This window comes from Moschus berezovskii, chromosome 26 (assembly GCF_049115385.1).
Source record: "Moschus berezovskii isolate FMDL1 chromosome 26, NW_MosBer_1.0, whole genome shotgun sequence".
NCBI classification, from domain to species: Eukaryota; Metazoa; Chordata; class Mammalia; order Artiodactyla; family Moschidae; genus Moschus; species Moschus berezovskii.
This window is the reverse complement of record NC_142485.1, coordinates 7,495,357-7,521,929: the sequence shown is the minus strand read 5'-3', so window position 1 is coordinate 7,521,929 and position 26,573 is coordinate 7,495,357. Positions and strand designations below refer to the sequence as shown.

The 26,573-nt window shown below is 46.7% G+C and overlaps 1 protein-coding gene across 7 annotated transcripts in view; it reads left to right on the top strand.

The window, feature by feature from the left end:
- The window catches only part of CSGALNACT1 (chondroitin sulfate N-acetylgalactosaminyltransferase 1), a 342,047-nt gene that overhangs the window by 61,108 nt on the left and 254,366 nt on the right, over window positions 1–26,573 (top strand). The window contains exon 1 of one of the 7 annotated variants that reach the window (XM_088832690.1): window positions 558–584. The exons of the other annotated variants lie outside the window; for them this stretch is intronic. The gene's annotated coding sequence lies outside the window, so the exon portion shown is untranslated. Of the gene's footprint in view, window positions 1–557; window positions 585–26,573 lie in introns of those variants that run through there. 7 annotated transcript variants of the gene reach the window in all.

The window sequence follows — 26,573 nt, the reverse complement described above, 5'->3', positions numbered from 1 at the left end:
CTGGGAACTGGCGAGTCACGCCAGAAGGGCTCCGAAGCACGTGTTGAGGTAGTCAGTGACTTCCCATTAGTTGACTCAGTTGACTTAACATTTAAGGAAACCCCGTACCCTTTTCCTGTTCTAGAAGCTCTCACGGACAAGAGCTGAATGTTTCCAAAAGCTGCAGTGCAGTGTGCAGCTCTAATAAATATAGTGCTTGTCTGCCCTGGAAACTCACAGCCTTTGCCAGTCCTGGCTTCCATCCCAGATCAACACCATCATAGTCTTCTTACGTGCAGTTGTCTGGTTTGGCTTTTTCACTCTTGAGCTTTTTTGAGAAATCAATTAAGAGAGTGGAGCGCTAAAAGGTTGGCCATTAAGGATCATTCAGTGATTGCTTTTGGAAGCAGAACTTGAAATGGGGTAGAACTCTTACCAAACATGAGGCATCAGGCAAGGCTGGTTATTAATACTGTACTTACTGCATTTATGTGGGTTGTTGCCAGAGGCATCCTCATTTTCTAGAACACCATGTTCTAACTCTGGTTCCTACAGCTGCTGTATCTTTCCAGCCAAAAGAAAGCAGAACGTTGTGAAAACATCAGGTGAGTTTGGGGCCGGTTACATAGTTATCTCAAGTTACAAGTTGGCTTTTGCCTGTTTAACCTAATCAGTTCACTGTGGATGTGTAGTTGCTGCTGGAAAGAGTTTTAAGCGTAAAATATCTGTTGAGAGACTCAGTGTGCCTGTTAGCTTAGTTACCGAATACAAGGAAAAAGTGTTAGTCGCTCAGTTGTGTCCGACTGTTTGTAACCCCATGGACTGTTTCCCACCAGGCTCCTCTGTCCATGGAGTTCTCCAGGCAAGAATACTGCAGTGGGCTGCCATTCCCTTCCCCAGAGGGTCTTCCAGACCCAGGGTTCGAACCCAGCTCTCCTGTATTGTAGGCAAATTCGTGACCATCTGGGCCACCAGGGAAGCCAGGTGGCAAATGGCAGTCTCCAAGGGAGCTGGAGTTAGATGGACAGCAAGTATGAGTGATCAGGACTGGGGTTGGTGTCAGGGCACAGTTGCAAAGGCTGGTATCAGATCTAATTGATCCCAGACCTAGGTTTGAACAGGAGCTCCCCACTGAAGAAAATCGCCCCAAGGAGTGTCTTGATAAGGAAGCTGGGTCATTGGGCAGGCCTCAGGTAAGGCACGATCAAGGCTGACGATGAAAGAGGAGGCTACTTTAGTCGTGGCCCGTGCAGCCAGCTAGGAGCCCTCTGATGCAAGGACTTAGTTAAGAAGGTCTTTGGAAGATCTGAAAGCCAAATGGAGGGTGATGCGGTCACCCAGAGGTGAGCAATACCAGGAAGCCACTGAGCAAAGGGGTCGGGGGTAGGGGGAGTAGTGGTTGTCACCAGAGGCCATGAGCTACAGCTCCCTGGAGGCTTCTGTGGCAGCTGCGGCCGTGGAGGGAAGGCCTGTCTAGTGCCCCCGCTGGAGGTGCCGTCCAAACAGAAAGAGGAGGGAGAAATCCCCTGCCTTCCACCTCAGCCTGGCTGGAGCCCATTGGCAGATGGCTCTGGAAAAGGTGATTTTTAGTGGAAGGGCAGGGAAGGGACCAGTGGTAGGTTTGAGGCGGGGGCTGGGCTGGAGGGAGATGTGCTCCAAGTGGAATTCCTGCTCGCTCCAGTGGACCTTCTGGAGCAGCCGGGCAAGCCTTCCCCGAAGGGTGACGAGGCCCGGGCATCAGGCTTCTCTGACCTTCCAGGCTTGTGCCCCTCATGGCCGGAGACAGTGCCTCTTCTCCAGCCCATTGGGCACTCAGCTGGGTGTGTATGTGGGGGCGGTGGTGCCTTTTTAGGCTGTGAATGATCTTCTTGGATTCCGACCACCACGTGAAGGCATAGCGGCCCACCCTCCACCAGGGCCCCCCCCAAAGCTCCCCGGGTCAATGGTGGAGAATTCAATAGCAGCCAGAACCAACATAAAGTTCCGTATAAGGGGCTCCTTTATGCCTTTCTGTCCTCTGGATGGCTGCAGAAGTGACACATCTCTGAGTTAGTCGTATAAATTCTCAGCCATGAGCTAGGGTGTCCTCTGGGCTCTGTCCGCTTTCCAGCCACTCTGGGTAGAAAAGCTGCCACTTTAAGCCTCCCTGTCACTATCATCACCACTGCCATTGGCGTCGTCACGGAAATTTAACAACTGTTAGTAGTACCATGTGTCACCTGCATTTCAGGGACGGGACAAAGTAAGCTGAGTTCGGCTGGAATAGTGGTAATTGTCACTTGCTGAACTGTTGACACGCCGGGTACTGTACAGAGTGCTTTAAGAACAGCTAGGCCATAAATTAGAAGTTCAGGATGAACAGATTCTTTGCTATTGTTATTTAGTCACTAAATCGTGTCTGACTCTTTTGCAGCTCCATGGACTGCAGTCCGTCAGGCTCCTCTGTCTATGGGATTCTCCAGGCAAGAATACAGGAGTTTGGGTTGTTATTTTCCTACTCGAGGGAATCTTCCCCACCCAGGGATGGAACCCACATCTTCTGCATTGGCAGGTGGGATCTCTACCACTGAACCACCTGGGAAGCCTGAACAGATGTTGTATACTACTGTGTATAAAATAGATAAACAGCAACGACCTACTGTAAAGCACAGGGAACTTCTCCTCAGTATCTTGTAATAATCTACATGGGAAAAGAAGCTGAAAAAGCCTATATACAAATGGGTACAACTGAATCCCTTTGCTTGAAACAAACTTGAAGCAAACACAACATTGTAAATTAATTATACTTTAGTTTTTTTAAAAAAAGCAGTTAATAAGTAAAAAGAACAGCCTGGCCATGGTTCTCAGACCTTACTATGAATCAGAATCACCCATAGGGCTCGTTAAAACTCAGACAACTTCCTTGCCCATTGGGTTCCCAGTCTGTTTCTGACTCAGCGGGACTGGGTGGGACCTGAGAATGTGTGTTTCTCACTGGTTTCCAGACGAGGCCGAGGCCGCTGCTCCAGGATGCACTTTGAGAACCACCGCATCAGATCTTTTCGCAGAGTCACAGGCAGGTGTTGTCCTGTCCGTCCTACAGGGGATGAGCTGAGGCTGGGAGAGGTCACGCCACTGCTTCAAGGCCACGAGCCTGAGAAGCGGTGTCGGGGCGTCCTTGTACGGGTCAGCTGCTGGTGCCCGGCCTTGACCACGATCAGGCCTGGACCATCGTGAGGGTGTTGGAGCTGAAGGGCCGATGGTGCCACTCTGAGTTGCCCCCCGTGGAGTTTGCAGTTTGGTCGTATGGCCCTAGTGGGACTTCCCAGGTGGCTCGGGGGGTAAAGAATCCACCTGCAATGCAGCAGACGCAGGAGACTAGAGTTTGATCCCTGGGTCGGGAAGATCCTCTGTGGGAGGGTTTGGCAACTCACTGCAGTACTCTTGCCTGGAGAATCCCATGGACAGGGGAGCCTGGCGGGCTACAATCCATAGGATCGCGAAGAGTCGAACACGACTGAGCACACACACAGCCCTAGTGAGTTTCTGTCTTAAATTTTATTCTGTGGTGAAAGTGGATTGGTGGGTTACATTTTTTGAAAAATTGAAGTACAGCCGATTTACAGTATCATGTTAATTCCAGGTGTACAGCGCAGTGATTCCATTGTACATATATCATACTTATCTATTCTTCAGAGTCTCTCCCCTTACAGGTTATTGCAAAATGTTGGGTAGAGTTCCCTGTGCTGTACGGTAGGTCCTTGGTTGGTGGGTTACATTTCTTCAAACGTTGGGTCCTGTTTGGATTGGTCAGTGGACTTTCACTTGTGATACAAGTGCCCCTGTTGGCTGAGGCTGGCTGGGTTGTTTGTGGCTGTGGGGTCCCACTCCACATCCCTGGGGGGCCCTGTACATGATCGGCTGACCTCTGGGCTGGGAAACCCCTAGGGGCCCAGGGCCTGCGGTGTGGACTTTGACCATGGAGATCAGAGCTCTTCCCTTCTGCCTCAGGGTGTGGACTGTTGCCTGGCATTTTGTTTCAAAATAACAGAGGATACTTTTGTAATAGAATCAGTCTCCCTGGTGGAGGACGCTATGACTCTTCCCAATGACCCTAGCAGAGTCCTGAATTCTCATCTCCCATCTCAGATACAACAACCCACAAGCTCGGCCTGACTTCCCAAGTCAGTCCCTGAGTTGATCCGCCCGCAGGAAGACCCAGGGTGTGAAGAAGAAAGAGGTTGGGAGCATGTGCCCGCATGCCACCTCCTTCCTGCTGGATCTAAATCACGTATGAATTATTAATTCCAAGTATCTTTATTGTTCCATCTGCAAACTGCAAATGTGAATTCCAGACATGTATTTTTAAACAGCTCTGTTACGATCAAGCAGATTTGAATATCTCGTGTAGTTTATTACAAATGGGCTTTGCTTATAAAAGAGAAAGCTGTTTTAGAAATGGTTTCTATTTTTTCATTTTCGGGAACTGTAGCCAAATTGTGAGTTAGGAGAAATGTGAGCTGTTGGCTGTTTAATAGTTTTATAAATCACGTTTGTAGAAGCTTCCATCATGTTTCCTGTGCAGAAATAGCGAGTTAGGACCCACGGTAGAGAAATCAACATCTTGGCACCTGGGTTAGATTAGAAAGATGGATGAATTTATAACAATGTGGATAATTCATTTGGATGATAGAGACTTAAAAGCAGCTTTATTTGGCTGTTAATGTAGTTAATGCATGCAGCCTTCTGGAAAGAAAAGATGGAAAAGTATATTTTCTGTTATATTTTAGAAAGCACTTCCAAAAGTATTTGAGTATTAATTGCTGATCAATATGAGGCAGTCTATTAGAAAATAACTGCTTGTGACCTTTTCTTCAAAACACAGTTTTCTTCAGACTCCTGCAAATTTGTGTCTTCGGTTTTCCTGTTAGCTGTAGAATACAGAATTGAACTTTATGTAATGGATTTAATACATAGGAGGTTCCCACCAGCTTTCATTTAGAATTTGTAAGTAGAAGTCTAGTTTTCTGCAGTCCCGTGTAGGTTATTTATTTTCACATGGCAAACCTTCCCCAAACATAGCGGCTCAAACAACAGTCATTTATTATTTACACACAAACAGGCAGTTTGGGCAGAGCTTGGCGTGGGAGGCTCGCACACCTCTCGTGAGTCATGCATTCAAGGAGTGGGAGGGGAGGGCAGGGAGGAGGGAGGTGGGATGGGGTCGGGGGAGAGGCTGGGGGGAGTGTGGAGGATCCTCTTCCGAGACTCCATGTGCAGGGCTGGCAGCGGGGTCCAGCTGTGGCCTGGGTTGTGATGCCTTCCTGCCGGCCTTGGGGGTCTCCAAGAATGGAGCTGTGGGGACCGCAGACTCTACCTGTTGACAGGAGGCAGGCCACCCCCCTATAGGAGCCTCTGGTGAACATTTAGCTGTGGCTTCTGCATGGAAGACTTGAAACACATTTTTTTTTTGGTTGCAGTATAGTTGATTTACAGTGTTCGCTTCATTTCTGCTGTAGAGTGAAGTGATTCGGTTATACCCATGTATATTCTTTTTCATATTCTGTTCCATTGTGGTTTATCACAAGATATTGAGTATAGTTCTCTGTGCTGTACAGTTCAGTTCAGTTCAGTCGCTTAGTCGTGTCTGACTCTCCGCGACCCCATAAATCACGCCAGGCCTCCCTGTCCATCACCAACTCTCGGAGTTCACTCAAACTCATGTCCATCGAGTCGGTGATGCCATCCAGCCATCTCATTCTCTGTCGTCCCCTTCTCTTCCTGCCCCCAACCTTTCCTAGCATCAGAGTCTTTTCCAGTGAGTCAACTCGTCGCATGAGGTGGCCAAAGTATTGCAGTTTCAGCCCCAGCATCAGTCCTTCCAGTGAATACCCAGGATTGATCTCCTTTAGAATGGACTGGTTGGATCTCCTTTGCAGTACAAGGGACTCTCAAGAGTCTTCTCCAGCACCACAGTTGAGAAGCATCAATCTTCGGCGATCAGCTTTCTTCACAGTCCAACTCTCACATCCATACATGACCACCGGAAAAACCATAGCCTTGACTAGACGGACCTTTGTTGGCAAAGTAATGTCTCTGCTTTTTAATATGCTATCTAGGTTGGTCATACCTTTCCTCCCAAGGAGTAAGCGTCTTTTAATTTCCTGGCTGCAATCAGCATCTGCAGTGATTTTGGAGCCCCCCAAAATAAAATCTGACACTGTTTCCACTGTTTTTCCATCTATGTCCCATGAAGTGATGGGACCAGATGCCATGATCTTTGTTTTCTGAATGTTGAGCTTCAAGCCAACCTTTTCACTCTCCTCTTTCACTTTCCTCAAGAGGCTTTTGAGTTCCTCTTCACTTTCAGCCATAAGGGTAGTGTCATCTGCATATCTGAGGTTATTGATATTTCTCCCAGCAATCTTGATTCCAGCTTGTGCTTCTCCCAGCCCAGCGTTCCTCATGATGTACTCTGCATATAAGTTAAATAAGCAGGGTGACAATATACAGCCTTGACATACTCCTTTTCCTATTTGGAACCAATCGGTTGTTCCATGTACAGTTCTGACTGTTGCTTCCTGACCTGCATACAGGTTTCTCAAGAGGCAGGTCAGGTGGTCTGGGATTCCCATCTCTTTCAGAATTTTCCACAGTTTATTGTGATCCACACAGTCAAAGGCTTTGGCATAGTCAATGAAGCAGAAATAGATGTTTTTCTGGAACTCTCTTGCTTTCTCCATGATCCAGCGGATGTTGGCAATTTGATCTCTGGTGCCTCTGCCTTTTCTAAAACCTGCTTGAACATCTGGAAGTTCACGGTTTACATACTGCTGAAGCCTGGCTTGGAGGATTTTGAGCATGACTTTACTGGCATGTGAGATGAGTGCAATTGTGCGGTAGTTTGAGCATTCTTTGGCATTGCCTTTCTTTGGGATTGGAATGAAGACTGACCTTTTCCAGTCCTGTGGCCACTGCTGAGTTTTCCAAATTTGCTGGCATATTGAGTGCAGCACTTTCACAGCATCATCTTTCCAGATTTGAAATAGCTCAACTGGAATTCCATCACCTCCACTAGCTTTGTTCGTAATGATGCTTTCTAAGGCCCACTTGACTTCACATTCCAAGATGTCTGGCTCTTGGTCAGTGATCACGTTATCGTGACTGTCTTGGTCGTGAAGATCTTTTCTGTACAGTTCTTCTGTGTATTCTTGCCACCTCTTCTTAATATCTTCTGCTTCTGTTAGGTCCATACCATTTCTGTCCTCTATCGAGCCCATCTTTACATGAAATGTTCCATTGGAATCTCTAATTTTCTTGAAGAGATCTCTTGTTTTTCCTATTCTGTTGTTTTCCTCTATTTCTTTGCATTGATCGCTGAGGAAGGCTTTCTTATCTCTCCTTGCTATTCTTTGGAACTCTGCATTCAGATGCTTATATCTTTCATTTTCTCCTTTGCTTTTCGCTTCTCTTCTTTTCACAGCTAGTTGTAAGGCCTCCTCAATAGGACCTTGTTTATCCACCCTCAGTGTAATAATTTGTATCAGAATGACGTTTTCTCCTCCCTGTGACCTCAGAGAGCTCACCAAGATCCCCTCCTCCCAGATCACCCCCTGAAGCAGAGCAGCCGGTAGGAGGACCTGGGGCTTGGAGGGCTTCTAGAAGCCCCCTGCAAATGGCCCCAGGGCCACTATTCTGGTCAGAGAGTCATTTTTTCAGAGCATCAGCTGGTCATCTATAAAACGGGGTATGAACGCCTATTAAAGGGGTTGTTGTAAGATTGATCACTCTTGTAAAAGTGCTTTCTGAACTGTAAAAATTGTAAACTGCAGAGTACTATACAGATGTAAGGAAGCAATTATTCGTAGTCCCGTAGGCCAGTGTGGGTGTTTACATTTTATGAGAGACCTGGTATTTTACTCTGAGGGTCGTATACTTATCTCTTTTGGTCATTTTCCCATTTTTGACTTATATAAGAAATATGCCCGGAAATGCCAGCAACTGAAAAATTGCAATGACTTTCTGCTTCGTGATCTACAGTTGCAGTGGACACAGTAATACTCTCTCTAGATAGTCTTTTTCTTTCTAAGGGGTAAAAATCATGGACTCGAGTAGGTAATAGGGCTGTGGCTTTTCCGCTCTGGAACCTCATGTGTTCAGAAGCCAGACCACCTTAACATGTGTTTTTCTGGCTCTTCTTTCTGTTAAATTTGCCTGCCACAAAGTGGTACTATTCTTCACGTTTCTGCATACCCGACCTCATCCAGTCCTCCCGACTTGCAGGGTCTTATAATCTGCATTTTACATGAAAAGTAACTGACGCTCTGGGTCTGCGTGATTCCAAAGGCTGGGTTCTAACCGTAACTCCACACTCCTTGTTATAAAGGTGCAGTTACTCATGAATGCTCATCAAGGGTCTCCTCCCAGCCGTGTTCCTGCTGCAGAGACGTCCTTGTGCAGAGTTGTGGGCGAGACGTTGCAGGAAAGCGTTGGGCTGCCTGGGTCCAGGTTTTGCAGAGCCTGGAAGTTTATGCAATGTTCAGTTCAGTCGCTTAGTTATGTCCGACTTTGCGACCCCATGGACTGCGGCATGCCAGGCTCCCCTGTCCCTTCCCTGCCCTGTTGGTTTCTCTTTATGAAAAAGAATATAAAAATGTGAATGCAGAATTAGATACAAAAGTGAACATTTGCTTAAAACAAGAAAAGGAATCATAATACATCATACAGCTCCTTTTTCCCCTTCTGGGCTCTCTGGGGGCACTTGGCCAGAACACTTGAAAAGGCTTCCTGATCAGATTGGAACAGTGGCTCCTTCTCCCCAGGGCCAGGGTCAGGAAGGGTCCAACTGCTAGCCCTTCATCCACGCCCACAGGAGGTAGGCAGGGCAGAGGATGCTCTGGGTGGCAGGGCTGGGGCCAGGGGACGGGGCTCCTCTTCTGAGCTGAGACCCTGGGGAGCCTGGGAGTCACCCAGTGGGAACGGAACAAGTCCTCTCCCAGCCTGAGATAGCGCAGATGCTTGCTGGCCTTTTCAGAATTGTATGGTTCCGTGTTCTGCCTTTGTCACATCAGGCTTGAGCTGGTGAATGTTTTGTGGGCGTGGTTGTTGCTTAGTTGCTAAGTCGTATCTGACTCTTTGTACCCCATGGGCTGCAGCATGCCAGGCTCCTCTGTCCTTCACCATCTCCTGGAGCTTGCTCAAACTCATGTCATTGAGTCGGTGATGCCATCCAACCATCTCACCCTCTGTCGTCCCCTGCTCGTCCTGCCTTCAATCTTTCCCAGCATCAGGGTCTTTCCCAATGATTCGGCTCTTTCGCATCAGGTGGCCCAAGTATTGGAGTTTCAGCTTCAGCATCAGTCCCTCCAATGAATATTCACGGTTGATTTCCTTTAGGATTAACTGGTTTGATCTCCTTGCAGTCTAAGGGACTCTCAAGAGTCTTCTCCGGCACCACGATTTGAAAGCATCAATTCTCAGTCTTCTTTATGGTCCAACTCTCACATCCATACATGACTACTGGAAGAACCATAGCTTTGACTAGAGGGACCTTTGTTGCAAGGTGATGTCTCTGCTTTGATCTGGTGATCCTCTGTGGTAGGGATCTAATTTATTATTATTTTCCAGGTTTTCACCAGACGCTTCAATACGTTTGTTCACTAGTCTACCTTGCCCCACTGATTTGAAATGCTACTTGGACTGGGTATTAAATGATTATTTATACTTGGATCTTTTTCTGGGCTTTCTGTTCTGTTGCATTGACAGACCTGTTTATTTCCGGGCTCGTATTTCCTCAGTCCTTGAACTTCAGTGTATATTTTTATATTTGGAAGGTGCAGTCTTACCCTGTCCCCTCAATTGTTTTTTTTTTTTTAATTTCTTGACTCTTCTCACATACTTCATTATTCCAGGTGATGTTTAGCAACATTTTTGCCAAACTCCAGAAAAAAATTCTGTTGGGATTTGATTGCATTCAGATTAATTTTAGATTATTTTCTAAAGACTTGAAATCTATATAATATTGTTATATTTTTCAGAAATGTGGAATTTCTCTTTATTCCATTTTCTTTTTTTGTGATAGTGTGGGTTTTTTTTTTTTTTTTTTTGTCTTTCTGGTAAAGTTTTGTTTATTTATTTATTTTTTTGGTAGTAGTTTTTACAAGATAATCTTTTTTTTTTAATTGGAGGCTAATTACAATATTATATTGGTTGGCTTTGGCATACATTGACATGAATCCACCCTGGGTGTCCACGGGTTCCCCTTCTTGAACCCCCCTCCCACCTCCCTCCTCCCCTTGTCCTCCCTCTGGTAAAGTTTTAATGTTCAGTTCTGGGCAGTGTTTGTTTTCATTTTGAAAGGGATCTTCTGTCATTCTCCCATCTCACTGGCTGTTGTTGATCTGTTCAGTTCAGTTCAGTCACTCAGTCGTGTCCGACTCTTTGCGCCAGGCCTCCCTGTCCTGTAGGAAGGCTTTTTGAAAAAGAATTTGACTCCTCGTCCAACCCATTCTTGGAGTGGTTCCTGATGACTTTTGATTCATCAGGGATGCTATCATGACTGGCCTCTGTGGGAGGAGGTCGGGGCCTGGTGACCTCATGGGGCAGGATTCCTGATCATAAACGCTGTGAGGGAGCAACAGCAGGAGCAAGGTTGGGATGCACAGAACTAGGGGAATTTGAAATCACCGAGAGCCTTGGCAGGGTGAGACTCAGCGAAGTATATATTCCGCTCCAGTGCAGATCAGGTCTCGTATCCTGAGCTGACATGGGACTCGGGGGCTCGTGGCCCCGATACAGCGCAGCTGCTTCCCTGTCTGTGCCGTCTGATGACCCACGTCAGTGTCCCCTGGTTCTGCTCCCTCTTGGTGGGGCAGGATGGCGCCTGCCAGAGTCGCCCTGAGGCGTGCGGACCTGGGGTCCCCCTGCCATTGGGCTGGGGGCCCTGCAGCAGGTGTTACTGCGTGCCCGTGCCGTAGGACGTGGAGGTGGGTAGCCGGGTCCACAGCCGCACTTGGGCTTCCTGGGGTGGAAGGGGCCCCGCGCCCACCCTCTACCCATCTTCCCCCTTCGCTTCTGCTCTCATTATTTTCTGCGCCTTTTTGTGCCAGAGAATTTCCTTCTCCCTGAGCTGCTTGGTGGCCGTGGCCGTGGTTGGCAGGGTGGTGGGGGTTCCGCGGGGAGGTGGGTGGGCCTCCTTGCACTCCGGTGAGCGGAGACGTTGTTATGCTCATAGTATATTCAGGTACTCTGTGAGTTAATAGGCTTGGATAGGTTGACATGGAAACCTAACTATTCTAAAATTATTTCTGTAGAGAACTACATTGCCAGTTTCAACTAACTGATTTAGAAATGAACTTTCAGAACGAAACGTGTGGATCATTGTGGCTGTTTTTTTCAGAATTTTGGATCAAAAGATGCTCTTTGAACATCAGTAAGTGAACCCAATCAAATCTCAACTGGTGTGGGGTCCCCTAGCAGCTCTGGAGGGCTGTGATTGGAGTCCATCAGCTTGCTTTTTAAGGGTGAGGAGATCTTGATCAGAGAGCATGAAGCTGAACGGTTCCTTGTCTGGAGTCAGGCCTGGAACCCCACTTTGCAGCTGTCTCTCACCTCTGCCTGGATGGAGGAGCACTGTTTTGATTCCCAGGGGACTTGGGTACCAGGACCTGTTTGGGGTTGAGAGCTGGGTGGAGTGCAGGGGAGCCCCTGTGTTCCCAGGACCCTCACCTCCACCATTGCCTGACAGATTTCCTACCTGTGACCTCCTTAAATGAGAGAACGTCTGAAGAGCGGCAGCAAGTCATAGCTTTTTAGAATCAAAAGGTGGCTGTGAGGCATACTGGAGCCACATTCTCAGTGCCCTCGTCCTTAGAAGTCTATAGACAGTAAATGCTGGAGAGGGTGTGGAGAAAAGGGAACCCTCTTGCACTGTTGGTGGGAATGCAAATTGATACAGCCACTGTGGAGAACAGTGTGGAGATTCCTTAAAAAACTAGGAATAAAACTGCCATATGACCCAGCAATCCCAGTACTGGGCATCCATAACTGAAAAAGACACTTGCACCCCAGTGTTCACTGCAGCACCATTTACAACAGCGAAGACATGGAAGCCACCTAGATGTCCCAGATGAGTGGATGAAGATGTGGCACGCATACACAATGGAGTGTTGCTCATCCATCAAAAGGAACGCATTTGAGTTAGCGCTCATGAGGTGGGTGAACCTAGAGCCTGTTATACAGAGTAAGTCAGAAAGAGAAGGACAAATATTGTATATTAACACATAAACATGGACTCTAGAAAGATGGTACTGATGATCCTATTCACAGGGCAGCAAAGGAAACTCAGACCTAAAGGACGGGCTTTTGGGCTCAGTAGGGGAAGGAGAGGGTGGGGTGATTTAAGAGAGTAGCACTTAAACATATGCATCACCATATGTGAAATAGATCGCCAGTGGGAATGTGCTGTATGACACAGGGAACCCAGAGCCCGTGCTCTGGGACACCCTCGCGGGGTGGGATGGGGCAGGAGGTGGGAGGGAGGTCCAAGAGGGAGGAGACATATGCATGCCTGTGGCTGATTCATGTTGGTGTGTGGCAGAAACCAGCACAATATTGTAGAGCAGTTATCCTCAAATAAAAATAAAATAAAAATTAAAAAACGTCATTGATCTTCCCGTGAGGTTAAATTGCTGGAATTTCCCCCTGGCTTTGCGGCACTCTGAAATTCCTTACCTTTAAGAGTTCTAGTAGGTGGAAGAATAGCTACTGTTTTTCAGAACTTGATGAAGTTTGTCTTCTCTTGTGTCGGTTGCGTAACCCATGGGGCTGTTCCTCGGCTGTAAAACAGGGATCGTGACAGGTCGCGATGACCTGGCCGCCTTCCCGCTTGCAGTAACGGGATCCTGACTGAGCGCTTCCCCGTGTTGTCCCATGATCCCTGCAGCTGGGCGTGCTGTCGGTGTCAGAGTCTCTTCCTGTCTGTTCCTTGTCGAACTTTCTGTGCTTTCTGGGGCCTCCCGCCTTAATCTGGGGCTCTTCTCTGTCACTCTGTTTCGTATTCTGAGAGTTCTCCTTCATGGGTCAAGAGATACAGGATTTCTTCTTTTTCATGTTTTTTAGGGTTTTTGATTTGTTGCTTTCCAGAAACCAGTTTGGATTCCTCTCTGTTGTCTCAGAGTCCTTTCGTCGTTTTTTTTCTTGACCTTTTCCTGTATGGCTTTTGGACCTGTTTTTAGTTTACTAAATGTCCATTTGAATTGTTTTCAATATTTTTATACATAAAGGCCTATTAAAGTATATATTTGTGCCATATATTCCAAAGGAGACAAGGTGTTTAAAAAATTGTGTCCCTGTTTGGTTTTTTTCAGTCTGAATCGTGTAGTTAATGTTCTTAAAACATTTTACAAACATTAAATGATTAAGCCACCTCCACAGTCCTCTGACACATCAGTGGTGTAAAGGGAAAACTCCTTCACTGTTCTAATGCAGATTTGTATTTATTTTTTAGATTAAAAAAAAATTCACTTTGGGAAACTCTGGGCATTAAAAGTCAGTTTATAGTACAATTAAACCATTAGTGTATCTAAAACAGACCAGTAGTAACATTCAGTTCAGTTCAGTTCACTTCAGTCGCTCAGTCGTGTCCGACTTTTTGTGACCCCATGAATCACAGCACGCCAGGCCTCCCTGTCCATCACCAACTCCCGGAGTTCACTCAAACTCATGCATCGAGTCAGTGATGCCATCCAGCCATCTCATCCTCTGTCGTTGCCTTCTCCTTCTGCCCCCAATCTCTCCCAGCATCAGAGTGTTTTTCAATGAGTCAACTCTTCACATGAGGAGGCCAAAATATTGGAGTTTCAGCTTTAGCATCAGTCCTTGAAATGAACACCCAGGACTGATCTCCTCTAGGGTGGACTGGTTGGATCTCCTTGCAGTCCAAGGGACTCTCAAGAGTCTTCTCCAACACCACAGTTCAAAAGCATCAATTCTTCGGCGATCAGCTTTCTTCACAGTCCAACTCTCACATCCATACATGACCACGGGAAAAACCATGGCCTTGACCAGATGGACCTTGGTTGGCAAAGTAATGTCTCTGCTTTTTAATATGCGGTCTAGGTTGGTCATAACTTCCCTTCCAAGCAGTAAGCGTCTTTTAATTTCATGGCTGCAGTCAGCACCCACAGTGAATTTGGAGCCCAAAAAAATAAAGTCTGACACTGTTTCCACTGTTTCCCCATCTATTTCCCATGAAGTGATGGGACCAGATGCCATGATCTTAGTTTGCTGAAAGTTGAGTTTTAAGCCAACCTTTTCACTCTCCTCTTTCACTTTCATCAAGAGGCTTTTTTAGTTCCTCTTCACTTTCTGCCGTAAGGGTGGTGTCATCCTCATTAGACTATGTCTGTTTTTTAGGACCTTCTTCTGTTAATAAGCTGGGACGGAGGGATGTTCCGCGAGCTCATTTCCCTGCCGTGTAGGGTGCCTGCTTTGCAGTTGTGTCAGACGTTGTCAGTTTCTGCTCAGCTGTGAAGGCAGAAGGGGCTGAACTTTCTGAGCTTCGCTTCGTGCAACTTCTCCCGGGATGGTTTTCGCTTTGTTGCTCGTTATTTGAAGAGCTCCCGGTCTGGAGTTTCCCGCTCCCTCTCCGGACTTTTGTCAGGTTGGGAGGTGTCAGTATCTCCCTTTCATCCCCACCGACCTGTCTCCTTGAGGCCCCAAAGCGAATATACAGACACCTCTTTCTACCCCTGGCCAGTGCCTGAGCCCCGGAGGGCTGGGTGTTAAGGTTGGTGGGATTGCCTCACAGCAGGGCTTAGTCGCTGAGGAAGTGTGTTTGTAAAGGGGCTGAGGCGGCCTTTAGTGGGGTGGTTTTTCAGATGGTTTGAAAAAATCCCAGTCACCTGTGACTCCCCAGCTTGCATACAGAGGAAGCCTTCTTACAGACCTGCTGAGTTCTGCCTCATAATTTCCCCTGGTTCAGATGTGCATCACTCTTCAACATAACTTTTTTCTACACCATTTTCTTTTTTTCTGCTGAAACCTCCAACATCTCCCACCCTTCCTTAATATCAGCTGGTCATCTGGCTTCTTATTTCACTTGAAGTGGATCCATTTGGAAGACAGTGAATCTGTCCTTTCAGCTAAAATTACCAACCCACCACGCCTGAACTTCTAGACTCTGATTTCCTCCCCACTGAAACACACACACTCTTACACATGTGCCTGTCCCAGGCCTGCCCTCCCAGTATTGGGTTCCTGCCCCTCTCACTCACTCAGGGTCCTCTCTCTAAAGTTGGTCCCTCTCTCCTGCATCGTTAATTTTCCCTCTTTCTTGGATCAACCCCCTCAGCATTCAGAAATACCTTCCATCTGAAAAAGATGTACTCTTGAATTAGAACCAAAATCGGATGATGTAAGATAAATAATAACTGAAATAGAAATATATTAATAAAATCCGATACAATTTAAAAAGTATAATACTTTATTGTGAAACTGCCACCAGCCCAGAGAATTTTCTAGGATCTGAGTTACTTGTTTTTTTCTCTTGACAGTTCTGTACTATCCTCACTAGTTAAATGGATTTATTATTATTTTTTAAGTCAAGAGAATAAAGTGTCTTCCGAAAACACACACACATGAACCCAGTCTGTTGTACAACCCTTTACTTTCTCCTCCCCTTTCCTGCAAGACTTCTCAGAAGAAGGATCTGCATTCTCTTCCTTCCTTGCATCCTCATTATTTGGGCTTTTGTCCCCGTCACTTTACTAAACAGGTCTTAGCAAGGTCCCTAATAACTTACGTAGTCGTTCAGTCCAACGGCTGGTTCTCAATCCTGGTGACACTTGATCCACCAGCAGCCTTTGACTCCACCCTCTGCTCCACCCTTTGACTCCACCCTTCCTGGTTTTCTTCCCTGTAGTCCAGGGCCCAGCCTCCCAGTTCCATCCTGTCTTTTCCCCCTTTAGCTCGTGCTGATGGTCCCTCTTCTTCTTGAGTCTAAGCTCTGGGCTCGGGTTTTGGGTCCCCACTTCTCGTACTTTACAGACATTCTCATCTAGTTCCGTGGCTTTGTTTCATCAGATACTTGTTTTTGTTCTTTCATTACCTGCTCCCTCTTATGCAACAACACGTGTCAGATCTTCTCACGTTGCCCTGCAGGTTCCTGAGCCTGTGTGTTTATCATTTTTGTTTGATATTTGTTCTCTCTGTCCTTCAGATTGGGTCATTTCTGTTGATCTTCAAATTTACTGACTTTTCTTCTGTCGTCTCCCTTCTGCTATTGAGATGACCCTGTGAATTTTTGATTATAGATCTTCTAGTTTTCAGTTCTGTAATTTCCATTTGATTTTTTCCTATTGCTTATCTTTCTGTGCTGGGAACACCCAACCTTCTGTTGATTGCAAGAACGTTTACCTCAGGAAACACAGCTCCAGTAGCTGCTTTAAAATCTTTGTTTGGTAATGCTGACATCTGGGTCAAATTGAGTCACCATCTGCTGATTATCTTTTCCCTTGGGAACTGCTCACATTTCCCTGGTTCTTTGTACATGGAGTAATTTTCCTTTGTCCTAAACGTTGTGAGTATTGTGTGTGTGTAAACACTGGGTCCTGTTGTAATCTAGGAGAGCGCTGTGTGTTTTGCCTGTTTCTTTGTTTTAGCAGATACTCCACATCGTTAGGTTAGGACACAGATTCTGTCTCACCCCCTCAGCATAGTTCAGTTTTCCAAAGCCTCCGCTGTCTGTTTTGGGTCTGTCCTGCATGTGTGCAGCTTGGGGTGGGCCTGAGACTCGGATGGAATTCGGGGACCCCGTTGTCTCGCTCTGTCTGCTCTCTGGCCCCACTCACACTAGAGACAGGCAGACGGGCTTCCTCCATGTGGTTGATCTGGCCATGAACCTCTGTGACTGTGGCCCAAACTTGGGGACAAAGGAAGATGTGGCTGGGAGAGAGATGGGAGGGCTTAAGCCTTTGCATGTTACTTTTGCAAGTTCGACTCCTCACAATCTGCCTGTTTTTTTCCCCCAATTTTTTATTGTGGTGAAATACACATAACATAAACTTTGCCGTCTTCTCTATCTTGAAGTTTACAGTTCAGGAGTATTGAATGTATTTGTAATGTTGTGCGGTCATCACCACGGTCTGTCTCCACGGCTCTTTTCATCTTGTTCAACTGATCGTCAAGAAATACGTGTTGAACGAGCAAACCAAAGGACAAGCAACGTAGTCAGAACATTTCTTCACAGAAAGGAACTGGATACATTTGCTTTCCAGTCTTTCCCCAAACCACTGTACTGAGAGAAGGATGCAGACGTTGTTAAGGTGATGCGGCATCTCCTAGCCCACCCTTGGGGTCCAGAGCACCAGTGTCCTGGTGGAAGCAGATGAATGAACTCTGGCTCTCACAGTCTTGGAATGGGAATGCCCAGCTTTCCCTCTTGTGTTCCGAGTGTGTCTGCAGATGGACAGGGTGGACACAGCAGTGTGGAAGCCAGCCCCGGGCACAGTGCACTCAGCCACTTTGACCTCATTATCCCTCATGTTCTCCTGTGTCCAGGCCCCTGATAATGATGACAGACTGAGAGCTCGTGTGTGGTAGACAGTCCCAAAGCTGAGCAACTTTAAATAGTCACTGGCTTCTGTGACCAATCCTATCCTCCTGTATTGACGTCTGTTCTTCTGAGACTTAGTCAGGTGGGTCGTGAAGATGCTGTAGTTACGGAGCTCAAACATGTACACCCAGAAACCAGTGAAGTCTCAGAAATCTGCATCGCCTCTGTCCTTTGCATCCAGATCCGTTTGCAGTGCAGTGGTTGGGAGGGCCACATGGGTTATTTACAGAAAAGGCAGTTGTCACCCCAGGGTGTGTGTTCTCACTGCCAGGGGGCACATTGGCCTCTTGTTTTCTCTAAGCCTGCATCATAAATTGGGAGCTCTTCTGAGATGGCTTCCTAGATTTACTTCTGTCTTCTGAAAGTGGACTCTAGGAAGGAGAATTTCAAGGTTGTTTTTCTAATAGTATGGCGCTTACAACTCAGAGTCGCCGTTCCCTCAACAATGAAACTGTTACTGCTGATACATGGCCCCCTAAGGAACCAGCTCAGGGGAGAAAGAACTGATGTCTCCCCTTGTTCTTGGTTTGCTTTTTTTGAGTTGCTATGTTTTCTGGTTTGCCAAGTTAAAAAAAAATTTATTCAGGAATAATTGATTTAACACAATATTGTGTTGATTTAACACAATATTGTGTTGATTTAACACAATATTGTGTTAATTTCTGCTGTATAGCAGAGATTCAATTATACATATGTATACATTCTTTTTCATATTCTTTTCCATTATGGTTTATCACAGGATATTGAATGTAATTCCCTGTACTTTACGGTAGGAAAGTTCTTATCCATTCTAAATATAATAGTTTGCATCTACTAATCCCAAACTCCTAATCCATCTCTCCCCACCCTCTTAGCAACCACAAGTCTGTTCTCTGTGTCTGTGAGTCTGTTTCGAATTGTTTGCCAAGCTTTTATACACATCATTTAAAGGCTTTTCCTCTTTCTTTATAATTTTTTTTTTCTGTGCGTTAATTTTTGATGAGAGTAGCAGTAGCAGTTTATAATGCTACGATTGGCATTTAGGATGAATAGTGGCTGATGAACTATTAAAAGATACACTTCTCATTTATGTTTCAAGAGGAAGGTATTATATAATTGTCACCTTTAAGTAACTAGAAAGAGGGAAAGCATTGGCAGTGTTTTCTGCGTAGTCTCTCTGTGCTATTTAGTGTTTCATTTCGATGGTTAATGGCATTCACTGGCTGTCCAGGTCGTATGGCAGTTTCCAACATCTGAAAGGCATTACGGGAAATATTTTGCAGCCCTATTAGGAAGGTGCTGAATGTGTCTGAGATATGACTCACTCCTTGGTGGGCGGGAACATTTCTCAGCAGCTTCCCGGCTGTCTGAAAGCCAGAGTGATTTCTGAGTACTCATTCAGTTCTCCGTCAGTTTCTTAATTGAGTAGGTGTTTATTCCATGTTCTGCTTCGTAGCAGTCATGGTGCCAGGTAGGCACCTCCCTGGGGTAGAGTTCATCTCATTTATACGGAACAGCGATGGTGGAGGGATGCAGCGGCCAGAGCTCTGCTGGGAACTGATGGAGAGGTCGTCGGGTGGGGGCGGCAGGAACCTGGAAGGGAAGGGAGAGTCACGCACGTAGCCTGCAGGCGCTGCGCACGTGCGTCGACAGGTCACCACGGTCCTCAGCAGTGCTCGGCTCCATCCTGGTGATTTCTCTCCTTTACGCTTCTCTTGAGGAAATAGAAGCGTTACTTATGACAGTTAAAAAAAGAAAGACAGTCTCATTGCTGAGTAGAGCAGAATGATGGAATTAATTGTGGTACATTCATGAGATGGAGTTCTCTGCAGTCATTAAAAATTATTTTGCTAAAGATTGTGTAATGGCTGAGGGAAGCTCTCACCATATAATAAGTGGGGAAGGAAGCCTATAAAGCCGGATGATCTCAGCGTGGTAACTCAATATTCTCAGTCTGGGCCGCCCTGCCCTGCTCTTGACCTTTCTGTGCGTACAGCCTATTAGGGCTTCCCTGATGGCTCCACGGGTGAAGGATCTCCCTGCCGTGTGGAAGACACAGGAGATGCGGGTTTGGTCCCTGGATTGGGTTTGATCCCTGACTTGAGAAGATCCCCTGGAGGAGGAAATGGCAACCCACTCCAGTATTCTTGCTTGGGAAATCCCATGGACAGGGGAGCCTGGTGGGCTGCAGTCCAAAGGGTCTTGAAGAGTCGGACACGACTGAGCGGCTGAGCAAGCTCGCAGTGTCCTGTGCCACCTGCTTCTTCGTGCTCATTGTCTTTCTCTCCTGACAGAGTTTAAGTTGCAGGAGGGCAGGGAGTTTTTTCTGTCTTGCTCTCTGATGTGTCTGGCACGTGCCAAATCCTAATAAATATTGTGATTGTTGAATAAATGTTGAAGGAAATGGGTTTGGATTATAGTAAGATGATTGTTATTGACTACCCCCTTTTACTTTTCAGAACTTTTCATATTTTCTATGACAAACATGGATGACCTCTGTAATTAGAAAAAGCTTTCCGTTCCGTTCCGTTCCGTTCAGTCGCTCAGTCGTGTCCGACTCTTTGCGACCCCGTGGACTGTAGCCTTCCAGGCTTCTCCGTCCATGGGATTCTCCAGGCAAGAATACTGGAGTGGGTTACCATCTCCTTCTCCAGGGGATCTTCCCGACCCAGGGATCGAACCCGGGTCTCTCGCATTGGAGGCAGACGCTTTAACCTCTGAGCCACCAGGGAAGCCCCAGAAAAAGCTTTAAGAACATATTATTACTTATGAATTCTTCATTTAGACCTAACTAGTATATCAATGTTCTTGCCTGGAGAGTCTCAGGAACGGTGGAGCCTGGTCAGCTGCCGTCTTTGGGGTCTCACAGAGTCGGACACGACTGAAGCGACTTAGCAGCAGCAGCAGCAGCAGTATATCTGGGGATGGTTGAATGGATGATTGGAGACTCAGAGCCTTCCAGCTGTGAGCAGTGAACATCACCTGGATAGATCTCAGGACCCCGGTGTCCAGCCTGGCTTTAGAGCGTGACCGTGGTGGGGTTTTGAGCTTCTTTTGTTCCACTTCCCCCTTTCCCCATCACACCCCTGGCTCGGGGCTGCTTCTAGCTCTCCTCCTTCCCAGGCTGTATTTTTCCTGGTCTCCATTTCAATCCCATTCTTAGTTCATGGCTCTCACGCTCATCTTTGGGGATCTCTTGTTTGCAATGGACGTTAACCAAAGAGGCCAGAGCTACCACAGTTGGGAGTCCCATGGAATCTCTTTAAGAAACAACTGTGGAAACACTCTAAACACACATGGGATACTTGTCTGTGGACTATCTTTTCTCTGCAGGCAAATAACAAGTTATTGGAGAAAAAGCTTTCTACTTTCTACTCGCATGCCTTCACTAGTGCGTAGACAGTTCTGGTTTCAAAGCTGATATCACGTCCTTGGCTGCTTGTATATAAAATAAATGTTACTTCTGACCTCCCGAGATTGCGTGAGGATAGTACGGGGCATGTGCCTCAGGAGGCATCATGTATGTGTGCGCGTATATATTTCATGACAATTTGTCATCAATAATTAAAAAAGCTGATAAACTAAAGTGAAAGGTCCAGGATCTAACTTGATTGCTATAACCTTCTGTTATTAAAATTGTATGGTTTTTATGCAGGAAATACAGATCAATTTTTAGGAAGCAGTTCACTACATAACAGATAATTCAATTCAGTAAATGTTTATTGAGATTCTACTCTTTATCAGGTAATTCACTAAGCACTGAAGGAGATTGTATAAGTCAGCTGAAAATAGTCTATAAAGTGAGATTCTAAGGGCATAAACAGTGCCTAAGAGAAAAGACATGTTGGGGTTTTAAAGGAGGGAGGAGAGATTACATGAGGTCTGGGACAGGTGACAGTGGATGGAGCAGGGGACACTATTCATGGGCCCGGAATGATGACTTTCGTTAGGTGGAGATCCTAGACATGGGGAAATAAAGGGCTCCAGGTGACAGCTGACAATGGATGGGAGAAGGTTTTGGGTGAATAGGGGGCTCCTGGGCAGGGGATGTTCAGGCAAGAGCTGGCAGGTGGATTTGGGTACCATGGGGAAAAGCCTTCCGGCTGCAGTGGGAACCTCTTGTTTTCAGCCTCGCAAGGGACCTTGGGATCTTCTCCCACATTAGAAATGGGGTTTGAAAGAAAAGGTTTTCAGTTGGTTTGATAAATAGAAGTGGAACCATGTGCTTTTGATATCTGTCATATTTATGGCACTGCCTTTCATCCTAAAACGAAATTTATCTAGTGAAAAGACATAAAATCAAAGAGAAAGTTGTTTGCTCCCAGAGACATATTTTTTTCCCTTCGTGGTTGCACAGCCACTGGATTGGACTAGTGCTGGAATCTGCAGATTTACTCACCAGCTACTAGGAAAATGGAGGTAGATTTTACATGGCTAAACTGTTTTCTCAAAGCTGTATAGCAGGCTATTACAATGCCCTTGAATCCCATCTGTGTGCCTGGGCTCTCGGAAGCCTGCTGAATTAGAGACTGTAGGAAGGTTGTCAGTTTGATTGACACCCCCACGTGCCGTGAGTGTCCTGATGGTGATGCTGTTTCTGTCTGTTGCTTTATGCAGCATTTGATTCAGAGTCAGTCAATGATCATCTATGACAGGTTTTAAAAGCAGTTTAGGTAGGAATTCAAGCCGTGATCACTGGAAATTCATAAACTACTTTCTCGTAGTATTTCAAAGAGTTTAACAAATCTACATTCCAAATCCTACACGATTTGTATCATCTTTCTTGTTTAAAAATAGATGTACAGTTTGGAAGTGCACAGCTAGGAATCTTCAGATTTGAATTTACTCATGAAGTTGGTGATCTGTTCCTTACCTTTTTTGGTATTACTTTAAAAATATTCAAATTGTTTCTTTTTAAAAAAGTTTTTAAATTCTAAAATATATTTAGAAAGAAAGCAATTTGAAGACTTGTGTGAAACATTTGCCTATTTTTGTAAAGTTTTGAGCGTGTGTGCCTGAGCTGGGGCTCTGTGTGTGTGTGTGTCTGAGCTGGGGCTCTGTGTGTGTGTGTGTCTGAGTAGGTCTGTGCATGTGTGTGTGTGTGTGCGCTGAGTGAGGGTCATGTGTGTGTGTGTGTGTGTCTGAGCTGGGGCTGTGTATGTGTGTGTGAGTGTGTGTCTGAGTAGGTCTGTGCGTGTGTGTGCTGAGCGAGGGCCGTGTGTGTGTATGTGTGTGTATGTGTGTCTGAGCTGGGGCTGTGTGTGTGTGTGTGTGTGTGCGTGCTGATCGAGGGCTCTGTGTGTGTGTGTGTGTCTGAGCTGGGGCTGTGTGTTTGTGTGTGTGTGTGTGTCTGAGCTGGGGCTGTGTGTGTGTGTGTGTGTGTCTGAGCGAGGGCCCTGTGTGTGTGTGTCTGAGCTGGGGCTGTGTGTGTGTGCGTCTGAACTGAGGCTGTGTGTGTATGTGTGTGTGTGCGTCTGAGCTGGGGCTGTGTGTGTGTGTGTGTCTGAGCTGAGGCTGTGTGTGTGTCTGAGCTGGGACTGTGTGTGTGTGTGTGTGTGTGTCTGAGTAGGTCTGTGCGTGTGTGTGCTGAGCGAGGGCCGTGTGTGTGTATGTGTGTGTATGTGTGTCTGAGCTGGGGCTGTGTGTATGTGTGTGTGTGTGTGTGTGCGTGCTGATCGAGGGCTCTGTGTGTGTGTGTGTGTCTGAGCTGGGGCTGTGTGTGTGTGTGTGTGTGTCTGAACTGGGGCTGTCTGTGTGTGTATGTTTGTGTGTGTGCTGACCAAGGGCCCTGTGTGTGTGTATGTGTGTTATGTGTGTCTGAGCTGGGGCTGTGTGTGTGTGTGTCTGAACTGAGGCTGTGTGTGTATGTGTGTGTGTGCGTCTGAGCTGGGGCTGTGTGTGTGTGTGTCTGAGCTGAGGCTGTGTGTGTATGTGTGTGTGTCTGAGCTGGGGCTGTCTGTGTGTGTATGTTTATGTGTGTGCTGAGCGAGGGCCCTGTGTGTGTGTGTGTGTGTGTTATGTGTGTCTGAGCTAGGGCTGTGTGTGTGTGTGTCTGAGCTGAGGCTGTGTGTGTGTCTGAGCTGGGGCTGTGTGTGTGTGTGTGTGTCTGAGCTGGGGCTGTGTGTGTGTGTGTGTGCTGAGCAAGGCCTCTGTGTACAGAAAGAAGCTGACGAGTGTGTGGCCCTACACTGCATCCCTGAAGTGGCTCCAGGGGCGAAGGTGTGGCTGGAAGAGTTGGGAGGAGACAATCACTTCTTTATATAATTTTTAAGAACTGATGAGACTATATATGATTTTTACCTTGTGCATTTTTGAATAAAAAATAGAAAAACTTCTCAAAGCTGTTTTTTCCCTGGATAGCTGACTGTGTTTTACATTTTGGAGCCAGGTTTTCTGCCTCCTGTTGGAATAGTTACAGGATACCACGTGTGCGGCTCAGGATTTTACTTTCTTAATCCATTTCCAGCATCCTCTTTGTATTTTAATTTTTACAGTTCCTTCTGTTCAATACCCTATCCTCATTTTCAGAAGAGTTGTAATCTGCACTTTAATTATATTTCCTTTGAAAACATTTAGTTGAAGGCAGTTTCATGATCGTCTTAGAGTTTAATACTTTTTTCATACACTTTTTCACATTTCTGAATTTCTTACCAGTATTTAGTACTCTTATAAGGGAAGCGTGTGTCTGGTATAGTCTTACGCTCCCTTCTTTGTGCTGTACTTTGGTTGATTTACAGCTTGTGATTTCACGTTCTGTCTCTCTTGGAGCAGCGGGCGATCTTCTCTGCTTTCTGGAAGTCCTCCGCATTCCAGCGAGAGACATTAGGTTTTGGGTTGCAGATGGTGTTTCCTGACAGTCGTTCTATGGTTGTGTTGGATTTAGGGTCTTGACCTGTCCAAACTCCAGGCTTCCCTGGTGGCTCAGTTGGTAAAGAATCTGCCTACAATGCAGGAGACCTGGATTCTATTCCTGGGTCAGGTAGATCTGCTGGAGAGGGGATCGGCTACCCACTCCAGCATTCTGGCCTGGAGAAGTCCATGGACTGTATAGTCCATGGGGTTGCAAAGAGTTGGACACGACTGAGCGACTAACTCTTTGACTTTGGGGTTAGTAAGTTAGTAAGTGCCTTGGGTGAAATAGCTTGAACAGAAGGAAGTAAGAGAGATGGAGTTTTCTTCCTGGGACCTGGAGCAAGTAAGTGACTTTCTCTGGGCTCCATCCCTTAGTTGTGAACGGGGGCTAATGGACTGGACACTCTGATTCCCTGTAGCACTCACACTTTGTGGTCTGATTGCCCAGGGCTACTGACGTGTGCTTTGGGGCTCCAGGAGGTACACCGATAACCATCTGGGTCCTCTGCCTCCAGGATGTCCGCCTCGTCCTGTGAGCCTAAGGAAGACGTGGAACACCCCGCTTCTACCTACCATTTCACACCAGTGGAGGGACGGTCTCTCAAAGGTTGCCTGGTCTTAAACTAGACAGACAACGGGAAGTGACTCCAAGTGGAATTGAAGTAACCTCAGTGTAGACCATCATGTGAAACCTGTCCTGAGGGGAATGTAGAGAGAGAGGCGACTTGGACCAGAAAGATCCAAGTACAAGAAAGAAGCAAAGTAAGAAGTCTGGCACATCTTCAAGGATACGGTTAGATGACCTCACTCATGGCAGTGAGACCAGGGGGTCGCCTCTTGAACACTGACGTGTGAAGTTTAAATGAACAGAGGCTGTGCTCTTTGACAGGAAAACACGTTTTTAGTTATCCGTCATCCCAGGGAAGCAATGCACACACTTCCATGGTGTGTTAAGTCTGGGGGAAAATTCAGATCCTTTGGGAGGTTATTGGGGGAGGATCACGTCTTCCCAGGTGACCATCCACCTCGGTCCCGATGGCAGAACCGAAGTCCCTGAGGACTGTGGCTCTGCCCCAGGCTGCATGTCTGGATGATAGGGGTGAGGTCCACGCACCCCTGGCTCCATGCTGGGAGGAGGAGTATGTGTGGTGACTCATCCCTGCCGGGACACTTCAGCCCAGGCTGTGAATATGAGCATTTATTCCACCAAAGTCCACCCAGGGCTTCAGGACCTGTGAGACAGTCGCCCTTTCTTGATCCTCCTTCTGAGTTCTGGCTCCTGTGTGTTATCTTAAGAGGCGAGCTGGTTATTAATAGGCGTTTGTAACTATTTTAAACACTGTGTGAAGAGCCTGCAAGAACCCCACGGTATTTAACACAATTCAGTCGTGAATACTTTTTACAAACAAGTCTCTTATTTTTTCTAAGTCCCAAATTTATCTATCAGGGTAGTTTGGAGCTGAGTAGAAATGCCATTTCTTTACTCAGCAACCCTGTAAAACCAGTCATGTCTTCATCCTGCTCCTTGATTTACAGCTTTAGAAAATGTTTTCAACAGAAAATGGGAGTCTGGGGAGCATTTGGGAGAGTATAGCAATGCTAGAATGCAATGAGGGCAGGTTTCCAAGGGCGTCACCGGGTCAAGGACGCTGTCTCCAGTGGGGGTCCCTCTGCTGGTGATTGGAAAGGTCTCTGAAACCAGTCAGTGCTAAAGAAAATCAACCCTGAATGTTCACTGGAAGGACTGATTCTGAAACTGAAGCTCCAATCCTTTGGCCACCTGATGCGAAAAACTGACTCATTAGAAAAGACCCTGATGCTGGGAAGGATTGAAGGCAGGAAGGGAAGGGGACGACGGAAGATGAGATGGTTGGAGGGCATCACCCACTCTGTGGACACGAGTTTGAGCAGACTCTGGGAGATGGTGATGGACAGGGGAGCCTGACGTGCTGCCGTCCATGGGGTCACAGAGAGTCGGACACGATTGAGCGACACCAACCGGGACAGAGTCCTCTCTAGTCTTTCACAGAACATCTCCCTGTTGCCTTAACATCGCCAGTGTCTGCTCTGAACCCGAAGGGGGGCTCAAGGTCGAATCAAGCCTTAGGAACAGAGACTTGTAGGCAGTGGAGGGGGGCTTGCTGGTTTGGCTCCCTGGCTCTTGGCAGCG